Source organism: Equus caballus, chromosome 18 (genome assembly GCF_041296265.1).
Source record: "Equus caballus isolate H_3958 breed thoroughbred chromosome 18, TB-T2T, whole genome shotgun sequence".
Lineage (NCBI taxonomy): Eukaryota > Metazoa > Chordata > Mammalia > Perissodactyla > Equidae > Equus > Equus caballus.
This window is the reverse complement of record NC_091701.1, coordinates 55,097,501-55,116,495: the sequence shown is the minus strand read 5'-3', so window position 1 is coordinate 55,116,495 and position 18,995 is coordinate 55,097,501. Positions and strand designations below refer to the sequence as shown.

Genomic DNA, 18,995 nt, shown 5'->3' with positions numbered 1-18,995 from the left:
CAGTATATAGGCCATAGGAATTCAGACCTTAAAGTTGAGTACTTACTCAAAAAACCATTAAAAGGCAATGTATACTGTACATGGCAAGTGTAATTAAAACTTGCTCTAGTGTGGTATATTTTATGAATTATAGGCAGCTAAGTTATTCATTATTTTTTTATAATAATGAAACAGGCTACTTGTGCCTTACTGTCTATAGCAAGAATTCTAAAGACTTTGCCAACCTGCCAAGCGTTGACCCATTTTATTAAATTATAGTGGTTTGCTTTCTAAAAAATCTTTTTCCTAGGAACAAAAAGGAGCCAAATTTTGGAATGAACTTGTATGCTCAATTATGAGTGTTCGCACAGCCAAAGAATACATAAATTTTCAGAATAGGATGCAGTAAATTAAAAAAAAATAAACTGAACACAGGCTGAAATAAAACTGGTATGCTTGAGACATGTTTGGGGAGGATGTTGTGAATTCTTTCCAGAACACTTTTTTCTTTTGGTGTTTGAAGACTTGGGTTCTTTTCACGTGTTTGTATGATCTCTCTTCTCAATAAGGCAATCTCCTGTGGTTGGGCCTGGTGAAATTAAATGGTATTTTATTTATTTAAAGACAACCACAATCATCACTGAAGAGCAGAGATTTTCTCTTTCCTGCTGTCCTCCCCCGCCCCCTACAACCCCCACCCCCAACCACCAAAGGAGAGAGCAGCATCTGTTCAGGTTTTAGCAGATTCTGATAAAACCGATTTATCCATCCAGCAAACAATTGTAAGCGGTAGTTTGAAGCTCGCGTGACTGTCCAGCACTCCATGTAGGGTAGGATGACACAAGACTACTAAATTGTGTGTCGGGACAGTCGTGCTGTGTATTTGGAGTTGGAAGAGGAGAGATGGGAAGCAGGTGACTTGCCTTCTAATAGGCTGAATTCGGGGCTGCTGCGTTCCAGATGAGCAACAAGAGGTGTGGTGCCCGACGCTTCTGTTTTTAACGGTGCCTCCGATAGACATGTAAACAATTCAATTTGTGCATTATAGGTTTTATTGTCTCTCAAGAGTGATTTATGTCCGTATTTCTGCATTACTGTCCACAAGGTACTGCCCTCTGTCAGAGGGCCCGTGCTATCTAATTTTTTAGACCTTTGTCTTCATTAGTACAGCAATTTTAGCTTGTGATCATTGTACTAGACCTCATTGATAAGCGAAGACACTGTGAGATTCATAGTGCTGACATCTAACCTTGCTGCTGGCTTCTTGACCCTTCTGCTTCCGAAACATGGGTTCATTTTTTTCTCAAACCCAAGGAAGAACTCCATCTATTTTTCACACACATTGTGGGCAGTTTAAAGGTTGGTCAGAATCAAATATTGTGCTTTCAAATTTGATAATGTATGAGTACAGAAGGATGACCTTTGATACATACTCATACATCAACATGACATGAGCAGTAAATGCAGCAATTACCTTTACTACATTGAAATGGTGCCTTAGTTTTCATCTTCGGAGCAATTATTGCAAAAATAAAAATGCATTTAAGTTCTTATTATGAAATTTGTAAAATTAAGTATCTTTAGAAATAGTCCTAATTTGTGCACTTATTTTCTCCATGATTTTGGTTTTCCATGATACAGTAATTCACTACCAAAAGATGTTAGTTGTTGACCTGATAATATTAGGCAGATTGTTGTAAAGGTGCTTTGTGGTTTATGAATAGATTATTTTTCAAAAGGATTAACGCTGTTTCTGCACAAAAGAGTTTTACCATGTATGTTTTACAATATATTGAAGTCTGCGCCCAGTGCTCATCTAAAGGAATATTTAGTGACAAGGACTTTTATCTTGTGGCAACACAGAGGCATATAGCTTCTGCCACTGTCCATGGGATTGTTGCCCCAGTGTGTTAATTTATACATTCCATTCTCCTTTAAAGAGTGCCTTCTACGTGCCAGGCACCAGAGACATCAAATGAATGGGACACGGACCCTACTCTCCGGGAGTTCACAGTCTAGCAGATGCGGTTGGTCTAATGGTTCAGTTCTGTCTTGAGAAGTCCCAAGATGAAAAAGCAGTAAGCGGACTTAGCGCTAAAGGAAATGTACATTGGACTTAAAAAGTCAAGACAGCAGGTTTGCATTTTGCCTCTGCCACTTTCCAGCACGATGGCTTTGTTGGGGGTTGCATAGCCTCTCTGAACCGTAGTTTCCTTGACTATGGAAAAATAATAATATGTAGTGCACAGAGCTTCTGCGAAAAGTAAAGAATAGGGAAAGTCTAGGACAAGGCTGGCCCAGAATGGGAAACTTCCTTTTCTCCTGTCCATCCCTCCTTTATCTCCCTCTACACCGCGTAGTCAGCCAGTTTACTATTTCTCTATAAATTCCTCTTTTTCTGATATAGAGGTTGCTAATGGGGATTCAGGGAGTCCAGAGGCCTCTGGGAATTTTCTGTAGAACTTTGCCTGTGTGCATGCGCATTTTTCCAGGAAGAGGATACATAGCTCTCATCTAATTTTCAAAGGAGACTGTGAGTCCACAGAGTAGGAGGCTGCGGCCCTCTTCTAGGGGAATAGCTAACTATCAAAGATATTACTTACCGTTACCATAATATTTGGATTAATGATCTAAGAAAATCAGTTGAATCTCAAGTATCTTTTCTCTGGGCATTAAAGAATCCTTCAAATTAACCCCAAGGCCGGAGGCTATATGCAGGTACAAAGTGGCAACGCGATCAAGCGGCAAAATGAGTATAAAAACGACACCATAGTTCAGTGTGTGGGTCTTGCATGTGTTCAGACTGCTGATAGCTTTGTTAATGGTCACTTTTAGACGTGAGAACTGCTTAAAAGTTGTCAGGTTAGTGAAGTTGAATTTTGAAAATAAAATGAGGGTATTGTAAGGAATCACAAGGTATCTTAAGGATTTTGATATTATAGATATTATAGTTCCACCCCTCCCCCTCAGCTTGCTCTTTAATTGCCCTTGCTCCCCCACCCCATGTCCCCTCAGCCCCCACCCCTGGGCCCAGGAATCTCCTGCTCATGCAGTGATGTCACAAAATAAGTTTTTTTCACCAAACTTGCCTATTTTTCTCTCTCGGTTTTTAGTATAAGACATCTAAAGCACAACGATAAGAGAAAACTTTAAAAAGCTATTTCACTGCATTCTATCATTGTGACGCATTAACTGTTTTCTCTCCTTTAGGTTTCCTTTAGTCTTTAGTCCCTTTAGCTTAAATGCTTTATAAATTCATACATACACAGTTGTATCCTTAAAGCAAACTGTGTCTGAGCGAGGCGCTCTGTGTGCAGTCCCACTTACCTCCTGCAGCTTCTCTCACATGAACTGTCGTCGTCACACTTGCGAGTCAATTACTGACCACTCCGTAACACGTGAAGCCGGGGACATCTGGTCACTGGCAAGAGGTTTGAACCCTTAACTTTTTACAGACGATGGAGCAGCTGTCGAGTGGTAATGAGTTTTCCCCTCCTTCTGGGGCAAATGCCGGCTGAGGGCCTGGATGTCCGGTCTCCCTCCTTCCCTGCATACCTCCTCTTCGTCTCTCCTTCAGACTACACCTTGAGTTTCAGTTTGCACATTTGCTTTATAGGTCTAAACTTGTTGCACTCTAAAATGAGGGTCATCACAGAATTATTTATGATAATGAAAAAAATAGAGGATCAAAATGTTCAGGAATGGGGGACTGTTTAAAGGATGCATTTAAATATTTTTGAAGTATTTTTAATAATGCAAGAAAATGCTTGTGATTTAATATTAAGAGAAAAGCGGATATAAGTTTACATAGTACTATATAAAGTCTGGTCTCCTGTGCAAGGGTACAAACACTTATGTATATATATGTATATATCCATGTAAGGTTACATTTTTTTTTAGTTTTTTTCCTGTATTTTCCAAATAGAATATCAAGAATGTGTATTACTTTTCACAACTGTACTTTTTAAAGTAAAAAATTAAAAATCTAGAATAATGATCTACAACAAATCATTGTGTTCAGAGAGATTTCTAAATTCAAGTTAATACTCGGTTGTTCCCAAATTCAGAGCAATTTCGTATGTGCATAGTCTTGAGAAAGAGTTGACTTAGGTTCAACTTCAAAAGAAAGAGAAAAAAATGAGTTTATCTGAGGAGCAAAAATATAGAGACCTCTGTTACCTTGGAATACAGAAGAGAAATGAATGGTTTATGAATGATATGGACTTAAAAATTAGGAAGGAATCTGAGAAGCTCAGAGAACTTTTTTCTTCCAACCGCTTAAACAAAGTGGTCTCGGCTCGTGAGTGGTGTGAAAGTCCCCGCACACATTTACATGTTTCTCCACCTCCCTTAATATGCACGTATATAGACATACACAGCTCATTAATTCCTTTAATTAAGAAGAATATATCTAAGGTTTTGTCTTCTAATAAGTAGCTGCTTTGTTACACGCTATATGGCACCATAATTTTTGATCTTCCTTTAATATATATCTTTGGAAATCTCACAACTAAGTTCCTATAGAGGTTGCTTCTTATGGATGTTTGAATAATTTCCCAAATCTGGGTAATGATAAACACTTAGAAATAATCACAAAACAGTATGCGGTAATGCATTGTAGTGCAGTTTGTTCTACAATTGTCTTTTGATAATCTGATTGAAGCTTCCCAAATTGAGAATTTGTGATAATTTGTGAAAGAGATGAGAATGAATTTCATGATTTAGAAGATTAGATAGGTGAATTTATAGGATATGTAAGGTTTTTACTTTATGGTATTTACTTTATGGTAATTATTTTAAATGTAACTGGGTACAGTAGTGTACCTGGAGGCACTCTGATGTGCTGGTTTCCTACTCGGTAAATTATAATTGGCCAAATGCTTAATATATACCCAACCTTCTGTAAGACATCTTGTATACACAGTGTCATTTGATCCTCAGAAGAATTCTTTGAAATAGATAATTTTCATCTCCATGCTATAGATAAGGAAACTGAAGTTCAAAGAAATTCAGTAACTCATCCAAGGTCACACAGCTAGTAAGTGGTGAAGGCAGGATTTGAGCCTGGGTTGGTCCATAAATGTTTCACTATATCACTCCACCTCCAGTCTTATCCATTTGTTAAAAGTGCCCCTTTACTAGTAACATTCCCCTTACCTTACATACTTTAAAGTGATTAAAATACTCTGTAAAAATATTCCATAGTAACATTTTTATTCAATATTCTGAAGAACATCTTGAAGAATCCCTTTATTAAGATGACCACTCCTTAGTTTGCCCTGATTTTATGAAACACTATTGGAGATGTTACTATTATTTTAGAAGCTGAAAAAGAATACAGTACCATACTGCTTGCTGGCTCCTTCTCCACGTAGTACAGGGCAGTGTGCATTCTTTCCGCTTTCTCCGTTGGCCATGGCTCTTCTGTGATACCATGCAGAGTCAGGTTGATTTGTGACAACAGCAGAAAAGATCATTATAAGTTGCTCTGTACATAAATTACATTTCTATTCTTGGTACTAAGTGAATTTCTAAAACCAACGTCTAAATTCTTTGATTGTGTGCCATTTAAAAAATCATCTTTCCAATGAGATTTTCACTGACAGCACTGAAAAATACCTAATATTTCTTGTCTATGAAAATGTTTTTCTGAGCACACTTCAAATGCTGGTTTGGTTTATACAAAGGATGGATATACAAAGTATATCCAGACTTCTTCCTGGATGGCAGATTCACTGAGGGACTAATAGTCTCTTGGCTACCTTCAACTCTCCACTTAGGACAGTGCTTGGCAAAGAGTATGTTCTCCACGCATGCTTGTTGAGTTGAATTGTTTCTTAACAGGACACTGTGCCCCTGATATAGATGCTTATCTTCTCTGAAATTTGGGATTCCTGAATGGAAGGAAGAAACCTCAGTGTTGGATTTCCTTGTGCCTCCAGGTCTTCTCCTGAAGGCAGGGAGGGAAGGGGATGGACTACTGCGATTCATAGCTCCCATCCCCTTGGGCTTTACCTACAGGTTCAGGCATTGATGACCCGCTGCCTTTCCCCACTTAACCTTTGGTAAGAGGCACTGGCCCCATGAAGGACCCCACGCTAGTCAGCTGCCTTGTCTGGCCCCTCTCCCCTTCCTTCCTCTCACATCCTTCCTCCGCAATCATCGTGCACTCACCCAGCACCTGCTTCCCAGGACTTTGCATGTCCTTCTATTGAACTCGCGGGGGCAGGGGGTGGTAATCAACCTTTCCCTCCGTCCTTTATGGCTTTTCCATGCAGTTCTCATGACTCTTTTCTATTATATGTAATTCGTGTATTTTTGTGATGTTTCTATTCACAAAGAGCATGCTTTCTATAAACTTCTACTAACACATTTTGCTGTCAAACATTATTGCTAGATGTTTGGTGAGGTGAGTAAGGAAGTAGTTCAGGGCTGTGAGACGCAGGCCCTCCCAGGAGAGTGATGAGGAAGTGGGCTGGTCTGCTGCTTCCAGTCACTTCAACAGCCCCACCTCCCTGGCACCTGCCAAGAGCACCCTGGGGCCACCTTCATCAGTCCTCACAGAGCAACTGAGGGAGCTCCAGTTTGCGTGCCGTGCCTCATGGAACCCCTAGATTCCACAAGGGCTCTCTGTCATTCCTCAAATGTTTGACTCAATTTTTAGTACGGATGTGTAGTAACTTTAAAGAAAGCACACACAAATGTATTTTATAACAAATCTTAACACTGGAGGCCACTAATTTGTGTTCTCCCTGTTGGACTGATTTCACAACACATAAATATTATGAATTAGAATTTGTAAAATAAACTCACTTGTGATGTAGATGTTGGCTGTCTCTTTGGCAGCCTCTGCTCTCCGTGCTGTCCAGACATGGACTCCGCTCTTCTTTCAGGTCCAAGGCCCTCTCGTCTCTCCTCTGGGTTATTGTAGCAGGCACTCGTCCGCTGTTCGCACAATCCATGCCCAGCAGCAGCCAGAGGGAGCTTGCTCACAGGGTCTGACAACTCCTCTACTCGAAACCCTTCCCATACTTCCTCACAGTTCTCATTGGTTTTTTGTTCTTTGTTTTTCTCCAGCTTTATTGAGATATAACGGAGGCATAACTGTGTAAGTTTCAGGTGTACAATGTATTGATTTGATACATTTATAAATTGTGTAATGATCAGCACCATAGGATTAGCTACCATCTCCATTCTGTCACATAGCTACCATTTCTTTTTTTTGTGGGAAGAACATTAGACCTACTCTCTTAGCAACATTCAAGTATGTGATACAGGACTGTTAGCTATAATCACCATGCTGTATGTTAGATCCCCAAACTTGTTAATCTTAGAACTGGAAGTGTGCACTTTCGACCAATATCTCACCATCTCCCCTCCCTCCACTCCCTGGTAACCACCACTCTACTCTCTGTTTCTCTGAGTTTGTCTTTTTAAGATTCCATGTATAAGTGAGATAATGCAGTATTTGTCTTTCTCTGACTTATTTCACTTAGCATAATGCCCTCAAGGTTCATCCAAGTTGTTGCAAATGGCAGGATTCCTTCTTTCTCATGGCTGAATAATAGTCCATTGTGTGTATATATATAGATATATACATATGTCTTCTTCTTTATCCCTTCATCTGTTGACAGACACTTAGGTCCATAGTTTAGGTCCATAGTTCCCCAGCTTATTTAGAGGAAAAGCCCAAGTCATTGCAATGGCCTACAAAGTCCCACACTATCAACCCTCACCCCCTGCTTGATGCTCCTGTTCTCATGATCCCATCTCTCTTTGGCCTCACTGGCCTTTTCTCTTAATGGTCCTTCCGGCTTAAACATATTTGCTTAGCTGGACCCCTCAGGCCCAGGTCTTTACTCAAACATCAACTTGTCTTCCCCCACCTGACATCACCCACCTTAAAATACACATACATTTCCTTTTCCTGCTTTCTTCCTCAATTAAAATTGTCTAAAACTTCTCTATTATCACCATCAATAGCAATGTTATCACCATCAACATATCATATGTTTTGCATCTTTGTTTATTGTACCCCTTACCCCAGTAGAAAGTAATCCATATTGCCAGAAATTTCTGAATGTTTTGTTTCCTGCTGTATTCCCAGTATCTAGCAGTTGGTAGGTTATCCATAAATATTTGAATTCTCTAGAAATAATCCATGAGCCCCAGAACAATAATGAATAGGCTGATTTTCCTGGAACTTTTGCAGGGGAGATGGACAAGATGGTTTATGTCCAAGAGGAAATTCTCCTTATTTATTTATTTTTGTGAGGAAGATTGGCCCTGAGCTAACATCTGTTGCTAATCTTCCTCTTTTGTTTTGCTTGAGGAAGATTGTTGCCAAGCTAACATCTGTGCCAATTTCCCTCTGTATTTTTTTTTTTTGTATGTGGAATGCTGCCACAGCATGACTTAACGAGCGGTGTGTAGGTCCGTGCGGGGACCTGAACCCACAAACCCTGGGCCGCCAAAGCAGAGTGCTCAAACTTAACCACTGCACAGCCAGGCCAGCCCCAAGGAGATTTTGCTTTTAATTACTACTTCCCCGAGACTAGAGACCAAATTGTTTTGACTTAAGAGAGCTGCTCTCCCAGTGCCTTGGATACCCCTATAAACATATCATTTTTAGGTCAGTATGACACTTATTCACGCAGACTAGGTGATAATCTTCATGAGAATCTGAGAGTGAGCTGTGCCACCGTGGAAAAAAGATTTATGAAAATTCTTTTTAATCTTACCTTTGAATGTAATCACTTACATAAGCCTAAATAAGTAACTGAAAAATTTTTTCCTTCTTTCCCTAACCTCCCATCACCAACCACCTGCCCCTCACCTCCACCACCACCCCACTGATGAAGTAAAGCCAAATTGATTGTCCAAATGGTGGATTATCCAAGCCATTTGCTTTTTCCTTGTCCCTTTTCTGTTTCCAGGCTTTGGGCCATTTCTCTGTTTGTTATTGTTTCCCACCTGGGATGACAATATAAGAAGATGGAATTAAGGTAGTCAATGTTATCACTTATGGTAAAAAGTTGGGTGAATAGAAAAGAACAATTATTGGCTAAAAGGAAATTTGAAGGGTCCATATGGATTGTACCTCCATTATTATTTCATTAGCACAGATAATTGATAGCAATACTAATGCATTAAAAATGATATTTTATACTTCCCAATTTACATTATTAACACACGTGTATTTCATTAACACTTATAAGCAAGAGCAATGCACATATAGTAACAAATGAGCTTTCTTTAGTAGCCATTTTGTAAAGTTAGTGTGCGGTTATTTTTGTGGCTGATCTACTAATATATGTAAATGTAAGAACCTCTGTGTACTATCGTGACATCTTTAAGTAATTGAAAGCTCAGCATGAAAGTTGTGTCCAGCCTTAAGACCACTCTCAGTTAAAAGGTTAATCCTTTTAATAGCTGAATAGGATGCCCTCTCAGACATATCTCAGAGAAGAGAATTTATTCTATGAGGTACGATCTCATTGGGTATGCAAGGTAAATAACCTCATTAAGAATGGAATGTGAAGGAGATACAGTACTATTCAAATAGGGCAAAAGGGGGCCAACAAGGTAAAACAAAAAGCAGTTATGGAAGTCAACCACTGCTCTTATTTTGTGTTTCAGATTTTGTGCTGAATACAGCAGATTAAAAGGGCGAGCTGCTTAGCATCAAGAAATGCCTAAAAGAAAGAGGCCACTATAAATTCTTTTGGTGAAAAGCAATAGAGTAGAACATAGCCTGTTGGCCATTCATTAATTGAACAATTCCCAAAGGCTGGAAAATGTTGACTACTGTGAGTGTGTCTTCAAATGGCTGTAAATGAAAAGATCCTTCTTGGATCTAAAAATCCTGTCTACACCTTAGGCACTTGTTTCCCAAAAGCACAGGTATCCCCTGATGGATGACTTGGTTAAAATCATTACTTCTCTATGAAAAATTCCTTTTACACTTGAGGCACTGGGCGACAGTTTCCCACCAGTTAGTATCTACGTTTATTTTAATCTACATCCATATGATCTACAGGTGCTGTCATTTACCTATCATTAAAAAAATTAAACTGCTCTTGGGTCTCCAGAATTGAATATTCCTAAAATGGAATAGGGTCTTTGAGGTTATTTGGTTCAGGTTTGTATTATTTAAGGAGTAATGCATATAGGACACTTAGGTGTCTTCTATTTTCTCAAAAAATACCATGCCAACCTTTGGGCAGCAACTTTTCCAGCGGAGTCTGTAGTATGTTCCAAAACATGAATTAGCTCTTACACAACTGGCAAATAGGAGAATTGGCCAGTACGACTCAGAAGTCATGTTGGTCACCCATGACTTTTCTCACATTATTAATGCTTTGCATCACTGAACAACAGCTGCTGAATGCAGCAAGCTGTGGAAGAATGTAGAATATAGAACCTACAGCCAAACTAAGTGAAGGAAGAGACCATCCTGCGAAGAGTTTGGCCATGTGCTTTGTCTTGGAAGTGTTCAGTGTGGGGTTCTCTCTGATCTTTGGGTATTTTGCTTTTGTCTCCACAAATCATCAGCCTCAGTCTTTCACTGTATCCCTTCCATGGAGCTATCTTCTCTCTCTCTCTGTTTTTTTACTGTGGTAAAATATATATCTTTTTTTTTTAAGGTAAAAATTCCTGTGTTTACATAGTCTTTTTAAATCAGGAAGTTAATTTGATTTTTCTTTAAGTTGTGAGAATATTTTTATTAGGTTCATTATTCTTTTTGTGGATGTTTTCATTACAAAGTTGCCTAAGTTTTGAGTGGTCTGTTTCTATTTTTTCTGTAAGTCCTGTGATTTTGCATGATGCAAATACTTTTTGAAATACATCTATATCTTATAGCAGAAGACTCTATGAAATTTTCTTAATGCGTGTTATTTGGCTGTTTTGACTGGCCATCTTCAGGGCTTGTCTTAGGAAGCTAAACTAAGCTTGGAGCAGGATTATCTCTAAAGAACATCATAGTAAGAGGTTCCCAGCAGCCAGGAGACTTGCTGAAATTTTTGTAGGTTCGTTGGTGTCAAAGTTCAGAAATCTCAGAACCTATCAGTCTTAGTGCAATGTTCTTAATCCTCAGGCCTCTCCTACTTCCAATGAAGGAAACTGTATGGAATGCTGCCAAAGCTTACAATGGTAACTTTTCTGAACTTTCTTGCAACCACTAGAAATACTTTTTGGTGTCAAGAATATAGTTTGCTCAGCAGACAGTGAAGCTCCTTTCTAAACCTTTTTCATAAGAATTCTGAATTTTCAGGTGGGATTTGTATTTTCTGCTCTCTCCTCTGTCCCCCTATCCAGCACCCACGACTCGTGCTCTGTCCTCTGATTCTTCTGCTCGTTACTCATTGGGCAAATCACATGGACGTGATCTCCTGGGTGTTATTTCAATTCAATAAGCATATATTGAACACCTGCTACCTGTAGGGATCTGTGCTAATGAATTCCTGTGAACTCTCCCAGATCAGAAATTGTTGTCTTACCAGAGACCATCTAGAGGCAATGCCTTAACCCAAGAAGCAACCAGAATGGAATAGGGACTCAAGTATTCTTTAAGTGTGTCTTAAATCTCTTAAGGGACCAACCCCGATATTTCGCTGGATGACCTATTCACTGTGGCGTCTGCAAACAAGCTGGGAGCTGAGAGATGGAAGGGGGGAGGCTGATGGGCATCCATACCTCAGAAGCGACCTTACTTTGTAACCGGTTTCATCCATGACATTAGTTGAGTTAGTGTGTGTGGTGTATGTGCTCAATTGCTCCACAAAAGACCATGAAACCTTAAGTATCTCAATAACTAAATTTCTCTATGTCACAAAGCTGGCCTGGAATAGTGAAATTCCCATGAAATCGAATTGATCCTCAAATTATTGCTTAAATGATAGGACAGTAGAAACTTAAGAACATATTAATGCTAATGAGAATTGTTCAGCTAATGCTGTGCAAGACCAGTTGGGAAGTGCACTCGGCATGCTACGAAAAAGCCATTATGCTCATCTTTTCATAGATGCACGATTTGTTTTATTCTTAAAACATTTGAGGTTTAAAGTTTTTATACCACGCTTTATGAATAGAAGTGTAATGAGGTTGAAAACCAAAATAGTGCTCACCACTGTGCATAGAAATAGAAAAAAGAAGCTTTAGCTGAATGCTGCCCATTAGAATCTTTTTTTCTAAAAATCCAATTTAATTTTTTATTACTTGTCTCATTAACCCCAAGAATTAGAAAATTGAATGCTACCTGAGTAAAATAAGAGTGACAATGCAAAATATTTTTAAAGGGCTTAGTTTTTATAGTGATCTTCTCTTAAACATTTTAAAGTTAAAGTGTTCTTACATTATAAAACTATTTTGCAATAGGTATGTGATTTATCCCTAAGTTTGAATGTACCTGTCTTAAATGTATACTGAGCTTTTATTTATGCTTTGAAAATATAGTAGATAAAAAGCATAAGTGTTTCTGATATTATGTTTTGTCATCTCCAGCGAAGAAGATTGAAATCTTGAGAAACAATTTTCTGAAGAAATGAAATCGTGTGCCCTCCTGAACCCTTGGGGGAAAACAGCGTCTCTGTTTGCTCGAAATATGAAACAGTAAAGCAGTGCAAGGAAAACAGACAGCCATGCCATGCATGTCACATTTCTATTTGTATCGTTTGAAATGAGGTTTTAAAAAGATTTTCTGGGGTTTTATTTATTTATTTAAGAAACAACTGGCACAAATAAGATTTGCACAATCTTGCTGATGTAAGATTTTTCCAGATCAGATGTATTTATTTTCTGGGAAACGTGAGAGACTGTTTTGTGACCCTTGTGTGTTCTGTAACTTCACAGAGAATATATAAAAAAGATTTTCAAAGTCCTCTTTAGTGGTAACATTTCTGAGAATAGAAAGATAATCCTCCGAAGTCCTTGGCTCTGGGACCCTGAGAGAGTCCTCTGGAGACTCACGGGCCTCACAGGGTAGCGCGAGCATTCCTTACAGAGGAAGAAAACTTTCTAAAAGGCAAAATATGGAAAACAGTGTTTATACTTCAACTGTTATGTTTTTCAAAGAGAAAATGATCACATTTAAACAAATTTTGGATATTGTCACTTCTCATTCCTCAAGTTAATAAATGTCCCCCTTTGGCTATGTGATAGTCCAGATAATTCCACATTGTTGAGGTTGGAAAGGAAAATTCTGTAAAATCCCAAGTAATCTTTCCTTTTTTTTAACAAGTTGACATAATCCATCCAAACACTTGGGTGCCACATCTCTTGCTCTTATTGCAAGATCTTGGACTTATGGAGAAGAGGTATTCCTTCTCATTTACAAATCTAAGTAAATCATATAAGTAAAATTTTAAAGTTTTACTTTGCAGGTAAACTATATTATAAAATTATAACAGTATATAACTGGGCAAAATCACCAGTCAGAGGCAGTTTGTAAGTAATGAAAGAAAAATCTATCTCCATATTTATGTTCAAATGTTATTTCTGATGCCAAGTGGTTTTCGAAGCTTGATTACCCATCTTAATCAACAACCTTGGCTCCAAATAATTTGGCTCGTTCCAGAAGTCTAGACTTGTCTCCAATGACGAAGGTTTGGTATTACTAAGAATATTCAGAGGCATGGGTGGGAAGCTGTCAAGGCCATCCTCAAAACAGAGTTCCAATGCTGCTGTGAGAAATGGCAGCCCTGTAGACCAAGTGCACAGTCCTAGGCTGATGGCTTTGAAGGAAAAAGCACACATTTAGGTTTTTGATTCTGCCCTATTTATTTAAAAAGCAGTTGCTTTACTGTGGAGTCACTTCTTATATACCATTTTGACTTAGAAATGCATCTCTTCAAGATTCTTTTTTTTTGATGAGGAAGATTAGCACTGAGCTAACATCTGTTGATAGTCTTCCTGTTTTTGCTTGAGGAAGATGGTCCCTGGGCTAACATCCATGCTGATCTTCCTCTGCTTTGTATGTGGGACACCACCATAGCATGGCTTGATGGACAGTGTGTAGGTCCACACCCGGGACCCCAACCCACAAACCCTGGGCTGCCAAAGCAGAGCTCATGAACTTAACCACTGTGACACTGGGTGCACCCCCAGATTCGTTAAGAACTTGGAAACTGTTGGGAGCTGCCATGGTGTAAAGCACATAGGATCACCTAGCCCTACGATTTCTAGGGCCAGAGAAGAGGAGTGGTGTCAAGATCTATGGATTAAGCTGAGCCACTTGGCAACATGAACAGAGTTGCCCGCTGCCAATCACTACCTTCAGGAAAGAGTTCCCTTATCCAACTCTCTCTACTGTGTACAGCTATGTGGAATTTTAAATAGTGATACAGCAGCCCTTGCTGGCAGATTGTTTTATAAAGGTTTTTTTGAGTATTTTTATGTGCATTAATTCCCTATGTTTCTGTTAGTCAGGACCTTCCTGACTGCAAGTGGCAGAACTCCAACTAGCTTAAGAAAGGGGGGAAAATTTTGGAAGGCTACAAGTTTATCTCATGTGACCTAAATTCAAGCAAGGGAGGTATGTGGCTAGACTTTAGAGATAACAGGATCCAGACCTTCAAATGCTCTCAGAACTCCTACTCTCTCCAGCTTTCAACTGTGTTTCTCTCTGCCTGCTGGTTTTTCCCTCAACCACGGTAGAGCAATGTTCTCTATGTGGTGGAGAACACACGGCCAATGATGCCAAGACTTGCATCTCACAGCTCCTGCCACTAGGTTCGCCAATTGTCATTTCCCCTTTGTAGTTCAATCAAGTCCAGACAGGCACAACTCTAGACCCATCAACTGTGGCCAAGGAGGTCATGCAAGAACATGGCAGTCCCCACTGGGATCAGACGGTTGAAGAGGAAGGGGGTGGAGAGAGAAATTCTCGAGACAAGGAAGGTTTTGGGCAGAAAATGTGATAGCAGTCCACCAAAATTTCCAGCCAGGAATATAAGTGCCTCAGGGATAGAGGCAGTAGTGTCTCGAGTAGAATGTTCTGAATGCTCAAGGCATGTTTGAGACTGATGCCTTCCGGATAACCTTTAGGGCTTGAAAAATGTAACTGTTCTCCAAGCCATAGACGTGGTAAGAGCAAATCTCTCACATAGGTTACCTGTGCTGAAACTGCAGTTCAGGATCTGGGCTGTGGAGCCAGACTACCTGGCTTGAAATCCACCCATCCGGCTGCGTGACCTTGAGCAAGTTGCGTAAACACCTGGACCTCAACTTCCTCATCTGTTAAGTGGAGAGAGTACCTACCTCAGAGTGACATCTGAGGATTCAATGAGGTTTCAATACCTGTACCCGGCAAATAAATAAATGAGCTATGAGCTTAATAAATGTTAGCTATCATTATTGTGAGTCTCATAGTTACATAATTAGAAAAAGAAACTCTCCTGGAAAAAAAGTGATTGTGTCTTTGCATATGCTCCTTCTGCTGAGAGGCCCTTTTCCTTCTCTCTCAACGTGCAGAGCTCCAACCGTGCCACAGACCCAGCTTCACTGCTCTGGTTGCTCAAAGCATCCTAAAGGCAGAAAACTCTGGCACGCTGTTGTTGCGTTGCTAACCCTGCTCTCCCGGGGCTGTGCGAACTTTGAGAGTGTGGACTGGGTCTGATTCATTTCCAGATTTCAGAGTTTAGCAGATGAGAGAAGATCAATTTTTGGTGGGATGACTAAAAATGTGCACATTTCAATTTTCTCCTGTTACAGTTGCCTCTGCCATCTGACCTGGCATTTCTTCTTTCAGTCTTTGGCCTGTTGAAATTCTACCAACCCTTCAAAGCCTGCTTCAAATGCTATATTTTTGGTCAGGCATTCCCTGACCAGCCAGCCAGCTCTCTGCAATCTCCTAGCACACTTTTCCCCTCAGTCACATGGCATCGTCCTGTATTGTACATATTGGCTAACTAAAAATAAATGGTACATAGAGCTTTTGTTCTTATAATTGCATAAAGAAACTGTGTGGCCAAATAAATTACCTCTTTGCTTATAGGTAGAGTATATGTAACCAGCCCAGGCTTTAAAAACATCAGCCGGCAAAGACTTCCTTACAGCCAGCAAAGAGTCCTTTTATTTCCTACATTCCTGTACTTAACTTTAAAACTTGTTATGATATTCTTGGCAAAACGATTGAGCCTATTAAAGGATTTATTCTATTATAAGATAAATTGGGAATTCTGATTCATGACTCTATTAAATTTTAATTTAATTCAAGTTGTTAAGAGAAGCCAAATAATCTTAAGAAGCCAAAAGAAAATTTGCAAAAAGGAAGAAGAAATAAGTGGGATTTATGCTGTTTCCTGTAGGTGTCAGGGATCATATTAAAAAGTAGTGAGTGGTCTGTGGACAAAGTCCAGCTGCCAATTTTGGAAATGTGAGTTACAACTGGGGATAGCCAACATCCTAGGGGCCCTCGACTGTGGAGAATTATGGACGGAAGTATTCCCAGTCATGGAGTGTATATAAGTGCTTGTTTCTCCGTATTTATTATGGTTCCGGTGGTCATTTTTTTTTTCCAACAGGAGGCGCCCTATGAGGGGATAGAAATGCGAACAATTTGGCATTGGTTCTGGCTCCAGCTTGAGTCCCTTGCCCATAAAGACAGAGGACGTGATACCTATGTTGATGAGGATCTGAAGGCATGAGATCTGGGAGTGTGTGACTGTGAGCCACCATGTCCTTTGTGTTTCATTGTTGGCAAGCTGTTATTTTTCCATCCCACAAGTAGTAAGTATTTATTCATGGGATATTTTACCTAAGTATTCATTAGTATTAAAAACCGATGTGCTTTTAATACTTCAATGGTTACATCAAAACTGTTAAATTAAAAAAAAAAAGAGGAGAGAAGATCTTTCCTAAGCACTGATGAGATTTTCTAGGATGATCTATTTAAAAACACAGACACAAAATATTTTAAACCGTTATTTCTATTGGCTGGCTTCTAAATAGGTCACCACAACTCTGTCTTCAAAAGTCCAACAGAACAAGCTGAAACATTTAAAAAATGCAGGCATGTTGTGCCAAATAGTTTACTAGATTGGTCTGTTTTCCCAGTGACTTGATGGATTTCCAGAACTGATTCTTTTATCTGATTACATCTCCCAGCTTCCATCTCAAGACCTTGTATCATCTGTTTTTCTCCTCCCAACTCCCTCCCCCTTCTCTCTCCCTCTCCACCATCTCCTCGTCACCAGCACTTTCCTATCAGCCCAGAGACCCAAGATTTGACATCTCCAAAGAATCTTTCCTGCATCCCGACTCTCTTACACTTATCTTGTTCCCTTCTCTCCCATGCCAAGTATCCAGAAAAGAAAAGTCTATTCCTTCTGCCTCCACTTTAACTCCAGAGTCTGGCTTCTGCCTCCAGCTTTTACTGCAACTACCACTGCAACAGTGACTGACGTCTAGCTAATGCCTAACTCTATGGCATTCCTCCATTGCCCTACTCTACTAGGCACTGTTGACAACTCCTTCTCCATCTGGTCCAACTGCAACTTCACTTTCCTTGTTCAAGGTCATTGCTAGTTTTCGCCTCCTTTGTCAGTCTCCTTCAATGGCTCACCTTCCTACATGCACCCACCATTAGTGGTTGACTTTGATTTTGGTCCTCTTTCTGCTTCCTTATACCTTTTCACTGGTGAGCTCACTCATTCCCATGGTTTTAACGATAGCATGTTCCCACATTCTGATAACTCCAAATTTGGTATTTCCAGAACTGAGATGACCATAAATGACGTCTGATCCCATAACTTTGTGCTTTCAACTGTCCATTCCCTATATCGCTCTCAGTTATCTTTAAAAAATATAATTCTAATTATGTCACATCCCTGCTTAAAATTCCCCAATCGCTCCTCACCATGTATAGGATAGAGGCCAAACCCCTAAACATAGCACAGGCCTGGAAATTGCTTCTCAGTCCCTACCTGAGCTCCAATCACACCAAACGCCAGACCATCCTTGAACCTGCTGTGTCTAGAATGCTGCTAGGCCTCGGTTCCAGCTGATTCCTCTTCCTGATCTTCTTCTCCTTGGCTTTCAGGCTTGAGGACTCCTTATTTCTCAGGTCCAATTCAAATTTCACCTCCTCTGCGAAACTTTCTCTGATTCTCCCTTCTCCGAAGTCTAGGATAGAACAAATCCACTCCTCTATTGTGCTTTTATCACAGTTGGTTCATACCACAAGAGACACTATATCGTAATTATTGATGTGTCTGTCTCCTGCTAAAAGGTAGGGGCCCTTGGAGGCAGGATCATCTCTCACTCCTCTATCCATCTCATATCCTTAGTTCCTAACACCGTCTGGCACATGTAAATGCTCAATAAATGTGTATCGATTGATAAATGACTAAATTGACTAAACCAATTGATGGTTTTGGGGAAGTGAAGCCCCTGTCTATAATTAGATTATACCACATATCAAGGAACCCAAATAAAAAGATAATTTTCAAAAAAATTATAATCACTCTGATATTTTTTTCAGTATATAATCTCAGTGTTCTTGGGATTGTTATTGACAATGATGCATATATAAATATTGTTCATTTTGATGACAGTTATTTTATTTTTTATTTTTAGAGTCTTCTCCAATTCTCATCTAGAATTCTTAGTATCACTCCCTGCCTTTTTTTTCCCACCAAGGTTAGCTTTCATTACTTCTGGCCGTGTGGCTTTGCCTGTTTCAACTAACAGTTTTGCCTATGAGAACAGGTCCCACAACTGATACCATCATTTGGGAAGTCAATAGCTAGAAAGTGCTGAGCCATCGGAACAGAGCAGAGGAGCTGGCACATGACCCAAAGAGCACTGGGCCATTAGCCTGGCTCTAGCCTGTCCAGTAAAGCCGCTGCAGTCATGAAGATTCTTGTTTTTAGAACCTACAGGAAGGAGAGGTCACTTCCTCTGTCTATACTATTGACTTCTTTACTGGCCTCTCTCTCTTCTGCCACCTTATTCCACAGAGGATTTAAGGTAGCTTATTTGGTACGTAAATATATCAAGACAACAGACATTAGAAG

General features: G+C 39.8%; 1 long non-coding RNA gene across 2 annotated transcripts in view; it reads right to left on the bottom strand.

The window, feature by feature from the left end:
* Positions 1-307: 307 nt before the first annotated feature.
* Positions 308-18,995, bottom strand: part of LOC106781903 (uncharacterized) — a 27,924-nt gene continuing 9,236 nt past the window's right edge. The window contains exons 4-8 of one of the 2 annotated variants that reach the window (XR_011428546.1): positions 17,904-18,102; positions 6,793-7,056; positions 5,324-5,403; positions 3,307-3,613; positions 308-568 (exon numbers count right to left, since the gene is read on the bottom strand). This is a non-coding gene — a long non-coding RNA (uncharacterized lncRNA). Of the gene's footprint in view, positions 569-3,306; positions 3,614-5,176; positions 5,404-6,792; positions 7,057-17,903; positions 18,103-18,995 lie in introns of those variants that run through there. The other variant, XR_011428545.1, reaches the window with a different exon arrangement.